The following is a 12591-nucleotide window of genomic DNA, read 5'->3' as shown; positions in this document are numbered from 1 at the left end:
TGGTTGAGAAACACTGCGCTAGAGAACATGAGCTATGAGGGATGACTGAAAGAATTGGGTTTGTTTAGTTTAGAAAAGAGAAGACTGAGAGGGGACATGAGAGCCGTTTTCAGGTATCTAGAAGGGTGTCACAAGGAGGAGGGAGAAAACTTGTTCATCTTGGCCTCTGAGGAAAGACAAGAAGCAATGGGCTTAAACTGCAGCAAGGGAGGTTGAGGTTGGACATTAGGAAAAACTTCCTGTCAGGTGGTTAAACACTGGAATAAATTGCCGAGGGAGGCTGTGGTGTCTCCATCCCTGGAGATATGTAAAAGGAGGTTGGACAGACACCTGTCAGGGATGACTAGATGGTGCTTGGTCCTGCCGTGAGGGCGGGGGACTGGACTCGATGACCTCTCAAGGCCCCTTCCGAATCTAGGCTTCCATTATTCTATTTTTGGGATACATCCCCCTCCCATTCCAAAGCGTGTGCCCCTAAGAAAACCCTTCCCCACAGTGCGCTGGGCAGTTGCTCCCTCCACGGTACCCCCCTCACAGGTGGCCGTCCGTGGTTAGCAAAGACCCAGATCTCAGAGGTGCTTGCACGGGGGCTCGCCTTCCACCCTGCAGAGGGGGCATCCAGTCATATCTCTGCAGCTGGCCCACGTTGCGGCTGTCTCTCTGCTGCTGCTCCCGTGACACCATGTTCTGAGTGAGGTTCTGCCAGGAAACCCCGCTCTGAGTGAGCTCAGCCCATGGCTGGCAGCCTCCCGGCCTGTGCAGGCTGTTCTCATTCCCCATCCCCACACGACGTCGATAGCGTAGACCAGAGCTGGGCAAGATGCAGCCCGGGGGCCGGATCCGGCCTGTGGACTGCATCTGGCCGCTTTCTATTTATATCCTGCTGCCTGGGCCACCGAATTTCCCGCCGGCGGCTCAGGCAGCAGGATCCTATTTAAATAGTTCATGGCTCCTAGTTGCGGTGCTACCCCGGCAGGGGCCAGAGCTGTGAGCCCTTTCAATAGCCGCAGCAACCCCAGACGGCTGCCCTTTGCTGTGTTTTTAATTCAAAGCCACGGACCCAGATAACTCTGGGGGGAGGCTAGTCTCCAGCCCTGCCCCTTCTGCCCAGGCCCCGCCCCTTCTGCCACAAACCCCGCCCCTTCTGCCACAGGCCCCGCCCCTTCTGGGGGGAGGGAGTGGAGCCGGCTTGTTATCATGTTCCAAAATTCATGAAGTGGCCCACCTGTGAAAAATTATTGCCCACCCTTGGCATAGATTCTAGACAGAGCAGCAGCCACACGAGTGCCAAGGATCTCCACCTGGAAACAGACTCAACTGAGTTTAATCAGCTCCGGCATTCACTGCTGGAGAGGGGCGGCCCCACATGGCAGCCGGAGTCCACCCCCACTACCATTTGGCTCCCTCCCCATTGCTTGGCCAGTAAGGTTGAGATGAGGGTGACCCCCTTGCCCAGGCTAAACATGGCTGTGCTGCCCTTCACTCGGGCGCCCAGGATAACCTGGCACTACCCCGGCACTCAAATGCCAGAGTGACCTGTAACCCGCCACTGTATGGGGAGATTTCGGCAAATCCAGTAATGTGCCTGAAACACTATTGCTTGCTGCTTGAACGTTAGCAACCAAGCTAACAGGCCCCAAATAGGCCTAGAGAGCATGGCCAAGTCAGGGAGGGGGAAGAAGGGACAGAGTGCCCCAGAGAGGGCAGCTTGACCCCGCGTCCTTCCTGAGGCCCAAATCGCTAGTGAAATCGCTGAGCTAGACAGTAAGACAAACAGGAAGTTTGTCTAAATGCCCTAAGACATAGATCTGTCAGGGCCCCTGAGCATGGAGTCTCTGGAAAAAGAAAAAACACATCTGGTGAACGTGATGATCAGAAGAAAACTTCTTGCCTGACCTTTAAAAAGTGCTTGCCTAACAAGTTTTTGAGTGACATGTTATTGTGATACTAATGGATAAAGAGGGAAGGAAAGTTTGAGTTAGGGGGACAATTTTGGGAACACTTGGAGGGACACCTCGAGGACTCCTTGAGGACTCTTCACATCTCTGGATGCATCTTCGTCCCCACCAGCAGACGGAGGACTGGCCATCGGAATCCTGCTCTGTGTCACTCAAGAGCCACCCTCGGTAATTATCGAGGGTGGGGTGTTTTACTAACCTGTTGCGGACGTGTGTAAGTGCTTGAGACTAAGCACAGTTTAGCTTTAAGTGAAAGCTCGCTTGTGTTGTCCCATTTGTACCATCCATCTATCGGTCGGACGACTGTGTCTCCCTTGAATTATTTCCTGACACCACCTCGCAGAGAGTAAAAGTTACCGAGAGGTTTGGGTTGAAAGAATCCCAGGTAACAGCCCAAACTGACCATTTTGGCAGAGCAGCAGCTCCACCCGCCGCACCCCTAGGCAGAGTGGGCAAACACGCCTGCTCCTGGAGTCTTTTCCCCAGCTCACCCCTAGAGGTCAGTAGAGCGCTCGTTCCCACCCTGCTTCCGCCTAGAATAGAGACGAGATTCAGAGCTGGAGTCCAAACCTTCCCAGCGTGGGTCCGATCTGGAAGTTAGATTTGGGACCATCCCTGTGGAACCCACACACCTAATGCGGGTCACTCCCCCATGTACAGGAACTTAGACCATGTACAGCGAGAGATAAGAACAAGGGAGCTCTACAGCCTAAGCGGAGACCCAGCAGGCTTTGTCGCTCAAGCTGTAGAGGCTCCTACACTGAGGTCCCAGGTTCAAATCTACCTGGTGGTGGTTATAAGTGGGGGCTCATCTGGGTATGTGGGTGTAACACCTGCTCTGCACAGGAGATTTAAATGCCTAGTGCCTAGCCAGAGTCCATGCAGACACACTGGCTGTGTCTAGACTGGCAAGTTTTTCCGCAAAAGCAAGTGCTTTTGCGTAAAAAACTTGCCAGCTGTCTACACTGGCCGCTTGAATTTCCGCAAGAACACTGACGATCTCATGTAAGAAATCAGTGCTTCTTGCGGAAATCCTATGCTGCTCCCGTTCGGGCAAAAGTCCTTTTGTGCAAAAGCTTTTGCGCAAAAGGGCCAGTGTAGACAGCTCAGATTTGTTTTGCGCAAAAAAGCCCCAATTGCGAAAATGGCGATCGGGGCTTTTTTGCGCAAAAGCGCGTCTAGATTGGCACAGACGCTTTTCCGTAAGAAGTGCTTTTGTGGAAAAGTGTCTGTGCCAATCTAGACGCTCTTTTAACGTAAATGCTTTGAACAGAAAACTTTTCTGTTAAAAGCATTTGCAGAAAATCATGCCAGTCTAGACGTAGTCACTGGGTTAGCTCGCAAGACCTTAACCCCTCTGCCAGCAACGAGCAAAAAGGAGACATGTGTAAGGTCATGCAGCTGCTGTCCAAGTGTCTCCCAGATTTGGAGCCCACAGTGGAGTTGCACTGCCACCTGCTTGGCAGATAGGGAACAGCCAGATCGCCCCTGGGAAGTGGCAAAGGATCGGGACCTGGCTGGGACCAAGGAGGGTCAGATTGAAAACAAACTTGGATGCACCATCATGGGCCTGTCTGACAGGGAGAGCTTGCGCCCCAGTCTCACGTCCTCCCAGCTCTGCCCTGGGTAAAGCAGGCCTGTCGGGGCCACTCTGAGGCCCTAACGTAGCCAGCCTGCGTGTCAGAGACCGGAGGGTTTCGTTTCATCTTTCTGCCGGCAGGTTAATCTCCTGGCTCTTGTCACAGCTTAGAGGGCAGCGTCCAAAGGAGACACTAAGCGAGCGCCTCTGTAAATCGCTAAGCCACCAGGCCGACTTAAGGCTGATCTCCTTTAAGGCTCTTTCCCCCTCGCCCCCTTCCTTTGCATGAAGTCTTTGAAGGAAGGATTAAGCTTCCAGGGGAGGGAGTTAATTGGCAGCCCAGCTTTGAGTCTTGAATTCTTCTTGTGCAAATCCAGCCCCTATTACCCCTTTCATGTCAGGTGATTATTCCAGGGTTCTCCACGGGAGACTCCGCTCCTAGCCTTTATGCCACCTCTTCTCAATCTCTGGCCAGCGTCAGGGTTTAACAGGAACTCAGATCGAGGGCGTAAGCAAAATGACGAGGGTGTGATTTCTCCTCCCTGGTGGCAGGCTGGCTTGGTCTCGCCAGTCGGGTGGGGCTAGCAAGGCTTGTGGTGACAGATGTAAGGGACAGAGAGCGTGCAGGTGGGTACATGTAAGAACAATCACACCGACTTTGTGGCGAGGAAGCTTCACGCGCAGATCACCCCCCCCGGCTACAGGAGCGTCGCCCCCAAAGTTCTCGGCGGCGTTTTCAGGCGAGCCGCTCGCAGGAAGCCAATTCACTGCTCAGTTACTCCCGGGGTGCAGGATGCCGAGGTGACCTCTGAGCCCTGCAAATAGACCAGAACAAACCTTGGATGGGCACCCCGAGGCCACGTCTACACTTGGGAACTATTTCAAAATTAGGAAATTCGACTTAACTCCTGATTGGACAAATTCGAACGCGCGTGGCCGCCCTACGGGGGCGCTTCGAAATGAGTCCGAGGCAGGCTCCGTTAATGTGGACGCACAACCTCTGCGCACATCATGGCACGGGAACCGCTGTGGATGCTGTGCAGAGGTCTAAAGACATCCCGCTCCCAGCTCTGATACAGCTGTCACGGCCCCTCGGTGCCTCAGTTTCCCTATCTCTAAAACGGGCCTAACGGTGCAGACTACCTCCATAAAGGACTTTGACACCTACTGATGAGACACGCCAGAGAAGAGCTCGGTGTTACCCTTACGCCCTGGGGAGAGCCCCTTCCAAAGCTGGACCATCTCTCTGGAACAACCAGAAGAGGAGAGAGCCCAGCCCAGGTTTTCTGCGGAGCCCAGTGCAGCCTGGGGCAGAGCTCTCCCAAGCCGGCCCAGGCTGCGTGGATGCCCATGGGTGCAAACTCTATCACACAGCAAACTCAGGGGGCTGCACCGGGCCAGGCCGCCCTAGTGCCGTAAGATTTAACAAGCTTCTGGCACCAGCCACAGCACAGCTGCCCGCTCGCCCCACGCTGTGGAGACCAACCCCTGACGGTTTGCCAGACCCACCCGAGGGGCAACAGCCAGCGTCTCACTAGCTGCATCTTTCTCCCCCCATTTCTGCCCAAACGTCACCACCCCGGTGGCGTTAGCCCAGAGGGGCTGGGGGTGCCACCTGAGAACGCCCACATCCCGGGCAGCTTGCAACTGGCAGCGAGTTGGCCTGCAGCAGCACTTGCCCCCATAGGGCCCTCCAAGCCGTGCAGCTTTCTGACCCGTGTGTCCCACCCCACGTGTTGCCCCAGGCCCTGCTGTCCAGCCGCCAGCCACCCTGGCCTGGCATCTCCAAAGCTCCGTGGCTTTCAGGGAAGCTGGTGCCCCCTTCCCTTCTTGGGCCGCGTTTGCTTATCCAGGACAAAGCTGGCTAATCCTGCATGGGGCACGAGCCGGCTCTAGGAGCGCCACGTGCTGCCTACTAAGCCCTTGGACAGCTTTGCTTGGCAAATTCCTTAGCTGCCCGCGCTAATGATCCCACGCCCTTCCCTAGCACCTCCTGGGGCAGGGTCTGGGAGAGCTCTCCCAGCACGAATCCAGTCCTCACGACAGCCTGGGCCGTAGGGAGCTCTCATGACCCCCATTTCACAGATAGGGAAACTGAGGCACAGGTAAGGGACTTGACACAAGCAGCCAGCACAAGGACAGAGAGCGACCATGACTTTACCCAGAGCGACGAACCCCACAGAGCCCCAAAGCTTTCCAACCACCAGAGGTTTTCCCACACGAAAGCCAACAGCTGGCAATCAGGACCAAATTGCTATAGCCCCACCATGTCTGCCAAGAGACCCTCCTTTCCCAGGAATATGCTCACTTTAGCCCCAGGTTGCACACAAATCTGGAACAGCCTTCCGAGGGGAGCATGGGGGGGGGGCCAATGGGATTAAACCGGAGTTTGATAAGTGCATAGAAGGGATGCTGCGACGGCGGCTCGGCAGCTGGAGAAGGAATACCAGCTGGGGTGGGCTCTGTGTTACTGCAGGGAACTCTTTCCCAGGTATCTGGCTGGTGGGTCTTGCCCACGTGCTCAGGGTTGTCATACGTGGGGTCAGGAAGGAATTTTCCCACAGGTGAAATTGGCAGAGACCCTGGGTGTTTTACGCCTTCCTCTGCAGCATGGGGCCCGGGTCGCTTGCACGTTTCAAGGAGCATGAATGGGGGATTCTCTGTCACGTGCAGTCTTTTTAGCCTGGCTTGAGGGCTTCGGTACTTCTGCCAGAGGTCGCGGGGAGGTTCTGTGACCTGCAAAATGCAGAAAGTTGGACTCAGGGGTCCTTTCTGGCCAGACAGCCTGAGTCTACAAATCTGGTGCTGGGAATAACGTAGGTCAGCAATAGCCATGGACCAAACCGGAGAGTGAGAGCAGTTTACAGCGACCCAAGCGTTCTAAGGGATCCAATCCAAATCATTGTCACATCCCTCATTTTGGGTCTTGGTCACGTCGTGTCCCACCCCCCGGGGAAGGCTCAGCGGCCTGTCACAGAACCATTTCCCACTAGAGCCCTTGAGCGACTGCTTAACTTCGCGGTGAAGTCCCACGGACATCAACGAGACGCCTTTCCGCCAGCAAAAGGGGGGTGGCCATGCCGCTGAAGACCTCACACCTCGTCAGAAAGTCCTGCCCCCACCGTGCCTCAGTTTCCCCATTAGGCAGAAGAGAGGTAAAGGGAGTTGCCTGTTGTGATGTAGTGGGGACTGTTTTCACTCTGGTTGCTTTGTGGAATTGTCCTGTGCTGGGTATGTGGGTGTGTGTTTTCCAGGCCTCCTATCACCTGAGCTAGGTGGAGGATTCGATCAGGGGACACTTTGCCCAGAAAGCAGGAGAAAGGAAGGGGCAGAGCTAGGACCAGTTGCTGGCGGTGTGAGTTTAGTTTTCGGCTGGCTCAGGGAGAAGGGAGTCTAGCTGGCTTGGGGGGTAGGGTCCCAGAGCCTTGGCCCTGGACCCCTTACCTCCAAGAGGTATTGTACTGAAAGCTCCTGTCACAACACCTCTGCGCTACACCGTGTCCCTGTCAACGAATAAACGTTCTGTTCTTGCTGGCCGAGAGTCTCGTCTGCCTGCGGAGGGGGGTGCAGGGCCCAGTGACTCCCCCACGCTGTGTGACACCTGCCCCCCAAGATGCGAGGAGGAACCGGCCCTGCCTCAGTGAGGAGCAGAGGAGGGAAGAGAAGGCACGAGTGCACCTCAGTCTGATTGTAAGTAGGTTCACGGCCAAGTTCACCTCTAAGGAACAACCCCCCGGGGTAGATGTCACAGAGCTGAAGACAGGTCTGACACCGACGATCCCCAAGCAAATTGCTTTCCTGGGAGCATTCCTGCCAGTGGAAGTGCCCCTGGGGAGACTCATTCCCCCGGAGCCCGGCTTGAGCCATGCATCAGAGAGCAAAGCCCATCGCCCTCGTTCACCTGTCCAGGGTGGAGACGCGGCCATGTAGGCTGCGCCATAATCAAACCACACTGCAGGCATGGGCAGCCCCGTGGCCTCCTGCTCCGCTGTTAATTGCATAGCAACTGTTGCGTCGCTCTCTCCAGAGCTCTGCAGCCTGCGCGGGACTCTCTGCGGCGAGGGACACGCACCTCCTTCCCGAGGAGCCGCTCTCCATCCGCCCAAGGGCTCTTGGTGCCGCCGAACCAGCCCCCAGCCGGACTGAGCCCGCGCAGAATTGATTTCTTCTGGGTCGGGCAGAGACCAGACTGTGGAAATGCTCCAGTAATCAGCCACCTGCTCCCTTCATTCCATAGGGAGCTGGTCTGAAAACCCAGCTTGCCCAGCTGCACACCAAAGACCAGTGCTCAAACCAGGGGCCTGGTCCTCAGCTCCTGAGGCCAGTGCCAGGAATTAACCCCGTTCACGCTGATTATTTCATCAAGCAAGGAGCTACCCCAGGGTACGCAGAAAGTGGGAGGAGGCGGCTTGATCTCCACAAAGGTGCATACAAAGGCAGGAGAAGCTGCCACCTTTAGAGCAAAACAGAGACGGGCGGCGTTGGGGGGGCACCCTACATCTAGCACCCCGGGGCACCAGCAGCCAGCAGCCACTCCCTGCCACCGTGATACTGGCTTCCTGGCGATGCCACCTCTTGCGATGAGCAGCGGCAGCCGTCACTGCCCAGCCTCCCAGTGCCGGCAGATTGTTTTGGGGAAAGCGGCTGCCGGTTCTTGGAATTTCACGGCACACTGTACGAGAGTCGGAATTCATTTCTGACGATGACGCAGGGCTGTGGGGGTGCAATTAACGCAGCATGCAGCTCTGCTCAAAAAAGGGACAAACAGCATCCGGGAGAACGTCTCTTAATGAGGCTACATCACGTATGATCAGCTTACAGTTAAGAGATTCTTCCCAGCTGTGCCCCCAACACCTCACTCTGCAGACACGGGGGTGCCAATTCTCGTTGTTTTCGCTTACCTGCAAGTGCCTGGGGGGTGTGTTCTTTTGTGAGAATCTGTTTTCTTTCCAAATAAAAACAAGAAAAGGAAATTTTTAGTGTTCCCAGTGATGGAGAAAGGCTTGAAAATGCGACCTGGGTGCCGTCAACTTCCTCAGCAGTCAGAGAAAAGGAGCACCCCGAAGTTCTTTTTATTACATCATGATTTTTAAAGCCCATGGGGAGATTTTTCTGCCTGCCTTGTGATTGTTGCAAACGTACCCGGCTGCCCATGAGCCAAAGCGGGGATGGCTGGGCAGTCCACAATGCAAAATGCTCACACTCGTACACTGCCCAGCTGGTGTCTTAAGGGAAACAGGAACGGACCACTGGAAAAATCTCCATGGGTCTGCCACTTGGGAAGTTCCTCTTTTCTCAGCTGCCCTTCCTGCTGCAGCCAGAAGGCTTCTTACAGGCCAAAGAGTAGAACAGACCTCACAGAAAACAGGACCAGGGCCCAGATAAGCACAAGGACTGATAGGCAGGGGTGAGTGGACCCTGAACTGAGGCTAAGGATGGCAGGAAGCAGTGCCGGCAGGGCATCAGAATAGGACTTAGAGCGTGGAGATGCAGTCTCAGGCTAGCCGAGGGCTGCGCTTAAAGGGACCCGACCCCCACCCCGGACAGACAGTTCTCAGGGGTTCCCCGCTTGCAAAGCAGTCCTGGCTTGGAGTGCCCTGAGTGCCCACACTGGGCACATCACAGCACTCGGCCATCAGCCCGGCTGCACTTGCCGCAGGCTGCCATCCGGAGGGGGGGGGCAATCAAGGGGCTTCAGGAGAGCTTCCACCCCGAGGAGCCCGCAGAGCCAGTCCAGTCCTCCCCATCGGGGGCTCGTGCCCCATTCCTCCCTCACCTCCTTCCACTTGCCCCTCCCTAGCCCCCCTTCCTGATGTACAAAATAAAGGACACGTGTGTTCAAAAATAGAAACTCTCTTTATTGAACAGAACTCGGGGAGACTGGGAAAAGGAGGTGGGAGAGGGGAAGAGAGAGGGTGGGAGAGGGGAGGGCAACTAAAATGATCAGGGGTTTGGAACAGGTCCCATATGAAGAGAGGCTAAAGAGACTGGGACTTTTCAGCTTAGAAAAGAGGAGACTGAGGGGGGATAAGATAGAGGTCTCTAAAAGCATGAGTGGTGTGGAGACGGTGCATAAAGAAAAGTTCTTCATTAGTTCCCATAATAGAAGGACTAGAGGACACCAAAGGAAAGGAATGGGTAGCAGGCTTCAAACTAACAACAGAAAGTTGTTCTTCACAAAGCAAAGAGTCAATCTGTGGAACTCCTTGCTGCAGGAGGCTGTGAAGGCTAGAACTAGAACAGAGTTTAAAGAGAAGTGAGTTCAAGTCATGGAGGTTGGGTCCATGGAGTGGTATTAGCCAGGGGGTAGGAATGGTGTCCCTGGCCTCTGTTTGTGGAAAGCTGGAGAGGGATGGCACGAGACAAATGGCTTGGTCACTGTCTTCGGTCCATCCCCTCCAGAGTACCTAGGGTTGGCCGCTGTCGGCAGACAGGCTAGTGGGCTAGATGGACCTTTGGTCTGACCCAGGACGGCCATTGTAAGCTCAGGGCTCAGGGTCGGGGGTCTCAGTGGACCCCCTTGATTTTCATGCCAACCTGCTCCTGGGTGGCCAGACTGGCAGCTCTCCTGCCCTAGACGGCCACTTTCCTGTGCCTAGTGCGGAGGTCATGGACGAGGTCCACGATGTCTGCACTAGACCAGGCAGGCACCCGCCTCTTGCGGACCTGGGAAAGCTCCTGGGAGCCGCCAGCCTGGTCCTGGGAAGAGGCGGAGGGCTGGGTGGCAGCGGGTGGCTGGCTCAAGCCGTGCCAGGTGCAAGGTCTGCTGGCTGGGTGCTGGCAGGCTTGCACCTGGCACGGGCACCGTAGCCAGCCCGTGCCCCTTTAAGGTCTCCGGGGCCGGAAGGGGGGCAGAAGAGTTTCCCTGGTGGTGCCCAGAGTGGCCACCAGGGAAAGCTGGGGAGGGGTAGCCTCCCACTAGTTCGAATTAAGGGTCTACACAGCCCTTAATTCGAACTAGTTAATTCGAACTAGGCATTAGTCCTCGTGGAATGAGGTTTACCTAGTTCGAATTAAGCGCTCCGCTAGTTCAAATTAAGTTCCAACTAGCGGTTTGCAAGTATAGTAGACGCTATCAAAGTTAATTAGAACTAACGGCTGTTAGTTCGAATTAACTTTGTAGTGTAGACATACCCTTACTGCGACATCCTCAGATTCCTGCAGGAGCTCGGTGGGGGAAAGCAGGCTGCTATTAGACTAGGGTACCCGTCCAGGCAGGACCGGTCTCTGTGTCCCAGACAACCTCCTCCCTGCCGCCCAACCCTCCGTCCACTCCTCTGAGCTCTTCCCTCCAGGCCTCTGCTGTCCCCAGCTACTCTTGGCCCAAGAGGCTGCCCCTTTGCAGCTCCACAGGCCGGAACTGCCTTCTCCCGTCCTCCCCCGGGCAACCTCCCTCTTCCCATCTGACCTGAGTGCATCTCCTCCCCCACCCTGCCTCTCTCTCCCCGCTGTTCGCCATGGGCTCCGGCGGCCGTGCCGAACTCCACGAGGCCTGGCAGGGAGCGCACCGCTTGCCTGCCGACGCAGGCTGTACTCCGGTGAGTCGGGGCGTGGGTCCTACGCCGCAAACGCCCTCCCCCTCTTTATTTGTAAGCATCCGCGATGCGGCGGGCACAGCTGAAATAGAAATAGCTCCGAAAACCCCCTTTGGATGAACATTGATAACGAGCGGTGGCCAGCTAGGGAAAGCTGCAGGCGCTCAGGTTTATTCGAGTCAATGAAATACAGGGGGTGCGGCTTGCAGCTCCTAGGCAGAGCTGACACGGGGTCCAGAGTGGGCCTGGCCGGGGCAGAACAGTTAGGCTACAGTTCCACTGCGGCGCTACTGCCGGTTACTCCAGGCCAACAGGACGTGAGCATGTCTACACTTGCACCCTGTTTCGAAATAGGGATGCAAATGAAATCATTGGAAATTGCAAATGAAGCCAGGATTTAAATATCCCGTGCTTCATTTGAATATTCGTGTTATGGCGCTATTTCGAAATAACAGACGCTGTTAAGACGCGGCGGCTAATTTGAGAGAAAGCCCGTCTCTCGAAATAACCAGTAAACCTCATTATATGAGGAATAAGGGTTATTTTGAGAGAAGGGGTTTCTCTCAAAATAACCGCATCTTAACAGCGTCTGTTATTTCGAAATAGCGCCATAGCGCAAATATGCAAATGAAGCGCGGGATATTTAAATCCTGGCTTCATTTGCAATTCCGAATGTTCATTTGCATCCCTCTCTTGAAATAGGATGCAAGTGTAGACGTACCCGACGGGAAGCAGAGGCTCCAGCCAGGCCAGGGAGCCCCAGTAGAGCTCAGGTCATGCCCTGCTCACCTCCCCCACCCGCAGCCATGGGTCGTGGCCCTACTCTGACAACTCAGCCTGCCTCCTGCTGCCCCCATCAGCCCTCCCTCCAGCGCCTGGGCACCTCAGCCCTGCTCAAAGCTAGGCCCCACGCCACGGGGGCAGGACCGGCCTGGCCCACTGGGGCATGAGGCTGAGGGTGCAGCCTAGGGCCTGCACATCGGAGGTAGCTATTGGACCCTTCCCGGCTCCTGCCACCAGCATCCACCTCCATCCTGCTCCCTCTGAAGCAGGGGTGGGGAACCTAAGATCCAGGGGCCGGATGTGGCCCCCGGCTTGCCTGGAAATGAGGCTCAGGGCCCCCCCAATATTGGGGAGCCTGCACTGGTGCCCCAGTCCCCCTGCTTCCCCCCCTGCAGGGCAGGAGCTCACATCTACCAGCCTGGGCCCCCCAGGCCCTGGTGTGGGAAGGGAATGTGGGGAGGGTCTCTCTCCTCAGTCGGGGGCCACATCAGGAAGGGGTTTTGGTTTGGTTTTTTTGCTTCTCACCTGTGTGCAGCCCCCAACTGATTTTTCTGTGGGCCAGCGGGCCCCAAAAAGGTTCCCCGCCCCCGCCCCCGTCCCAATCAAAATGGGGGTGGGCATGTGTGTGCACCACTTGCAGCCCCCCCGCCCAGGCCGGAGCTGTCACCCTAGTGGGAGTGGGGGACGCCCAGCCGCCGGACCCCTATTCTGAACAGAGTGCACTTCGCCGCTGCCC

The sequence above is a fragment of the Pelodiscus sinensis genome, chromosome 12, assembly GCF_052426305.1.
Source record: "Pelodiscus sinensis isolate ZL-2025 chromosome 12, ASM5242630v1, whole genome shotgun sequence".
Lineage (NCBI taxonomy): Eukaryota > Metazoa > Chordata > Testudines > Trionychidae > Pelodiscus > Pelodiscus sinensis.
This window is presented reverse-complemented; position numbering follows the sequence as displayed.